The following is a 2,500-nucleotide window of genomic DNA, read 5'->3' on the forward strand; positions in this document are numbered from 1 at the left end:
TGCTGGTGTGGGCTGGAGTGGGACATGGATATACAGGGCTAGATGGACGCCCAACCCTAGCCTAGCCGTCCCCAGAGGAAGCGAGAAGTTGCTATAGGAAGGAGTGTTGTGTATGGGTATGTGTATGTAGTCAGTATTAAAGGACTGTAAGAGATTTGGTGGTTTTATTTAGAGAGAGAGAGAGAGAGAGAGAGAGTGTGTGTGTGTGTGTGTGTGTGTGTGTGTGTGTGTGGCAGAAAGACAGACTGTGTATGTGTGTGAGAGACAGACACAAAAAGAGAATGTGTGTGGGTGTGACAGTGAGTACATTGTGTGTGTGTGTGTGTGTGTCTGTGTCTGTGTGTCTGTGTCTGTGTGTGTGTGTGTGTGTGTGGCAGAAAGACAGACACAAAAAGAGAATGTGTGTGGGTGTGACAGTGAGTACATTGTGTGTGTCTGTGTCTGTGTCTGTGTGTGTGTGAGGGAGAGAGAGAGAGAGAGTGATTGTGGGTGTTGGTGTGTGTGTGTGAGAGAGAGAGAGTGTGACAGAAAGACAGGCAGAGAAACAGTGAGAGATGAAGATAGACACAGAAAGAACGCAAGTGAGAGAGAAAGAGAGTGACAGATAGATGGAGAAGAGATAAAGTGTGTGACATAGACAGGCAGACAGAGAAATGGAGAGAGAGAGAAATAATGAGAGAGAGAAAGAAATACAAATGGAGACAGAGACATAAAGTGACAGAGAGAGACAGACAGACACACAGACAAAGAGACAGACAGAAAGAAAGAATGGGAGACTGAGAGAAACAGAGAGAGAGAAAGAGCGAGTGAGAGAGAGAGAGAGAGAGCATCCCACACTCCATTCCCAGCAGTCATTGATGAAGCAATTGATGAGGAAATTAACCAGGATCAACACAGCCTTACCCTCTCACTCAACGATCTCCTCCTCCTCCTCCACCTCATCCTCGAAAAGGCTAGAGGTCGTCCTTGAAGCCATGGAGATCACCCTTGACTACCCAGCATCTCGATCAACAGTGTGCCATCAAATACTCCAGCATCTCACCCTCTCACTCAACCGATCTCCTTGTCATCATCTTCCACGTCCTCCTCGTCTTTGTTCTCCACCTCCTCCTTGACAAGACTAGACGTCGTCCTTGAAGCCTTATAGATCACCCTTGACACTCCATGTTGACAGGGTGTGGCATAAGCTGTCAGGATCCTGAAATACCCACCCCAACGGGGGACCACGGACAGGGTGGCGGAACACCCACCCCAGGGGGAGACCACAGGGAGGCGCACAGAGGGCCCAGGCCAGACGGGTCTATGTCCCCCACTACCTTGCGCCCCTCTTCCCCTCAATGGAGCCAGCCAGAGGAACGCCGCCCTGGCAGAGTACTCTCCAGCCACACCAGCCCTCGCCAGGATCGGGGTGGGACTTGTGCCTCCACAGTCCCAGGTACAACAGTGACGTCGGCCACCGTCCGTGTCGGGGAGAAGTCAGCCACCGTACGCTTCTCTTCTGCCACCCCCTGCAGGACCGTGGCAACGGCCACCATCCTCGCTGAGGAAGGGTCGGCCACCGTATGCCCTCCGTCTGCCACCTCCACAGGGAGCAGGACCACAGCGACGGCCACCATCTGCACCTGGGAAGGATCGGCCACCGTCCATCTCTCACCGGCTGTCCCGGGGGCAAGCGGAACCGCGGCTACGGCCACCGTCCGTGCTGGGGAGGGATCAGCCACCATCCATCCCTTGTCTGGTGTCCCTGTGGTGCGCCTCACAGAGGACGTCCCTTGCTTGCCCCATCCGTCCAGAGGCCGAGTGGGACACTCTCTCTCTCCCTGCAGAGCCAGCCCCCTTTCGGAGTTGCAGCTGGAGAGGATCTGGAGTGGCCCCATAGTGAGTGTGGGGATATGCTGCCTACAGCCAGTGCCCCTACGTCGCCCCTCGCTGTCGGACTCCAGGAGGAAGAGACACCACAGGCAGCCCCTGATGGTGGCTCGACCCGAGTGAGACTGCAGCCCTTAGTCACCCAGGGGCGCCCCCAGAACTCCAGGATGAGACTTTCCCAGCCCCACCGATGAGCAGTCCTCCTGCAGGAGTGGGCGCAGGGAAGCGTGCCTGCTCGCCCTGTTCAGCCCCAGTCCTGAGGGCGGACCTACCCACCGAGGCCCCACCAGGGAAAGGCATCCCTCTACACCGCCCAGCAGCCCACCTCGGACGACCCGGCCCCTTGCAGTGGTCTCGTGTGTCCTGAGGGAGAGCACGCCTGACGGGACGCCTCCCACACCTGGACGACACCTGTAGCAGCCTGAGTCCTCCTGTCTCATACTATGTTTAATCAGTATATTGTATTAAGCTTTGTGTTGTCTTTATAGCAATACACGTGTAAGGTTGGCTGACCCGAGTTTTTATGTCCTATCCTTCCAGTTGCATGCCCTTGACCCGCTCTTGAAGGCAACCCCGGATAAGTCGCTTGTGTACAGAAAACAAGGAGTTGGGCCCTGAACACGTGGCATAA

At 55.4% G+C, this 2,500-nt stretch overlaps 1 long non-coding RNA gene across 1 annotated transcript in view; it reads right to left on the reverse strand.

Moving 5' to 3' along the window:
• Nucleotides 1-2,500, reverse strand: part of LOC145409461 (uncharacterized) — a 142,137-nt gene that overhangs the window by 1,405 nt on the left and 138,232 nt on the right. The window lies entirely within an intron of this gene.

The sequence above is a fragment of the Coenobita brevimanus genome, chromosome 9, assembly GCF_032717465.1.
Source record: "Coenobita brevimanus isolate Jiangsu-jjx chromosome 9, ASM3271746v2, whole genome shotgun sequence".
NCBI classification, from domain to species: domain Eukaryota; kingdom Metazoa; phylum Arthropoda; class Malacostraca; order Decapoda; family Coenobitidae; genus Coenobita; species Coenobita brevimanus.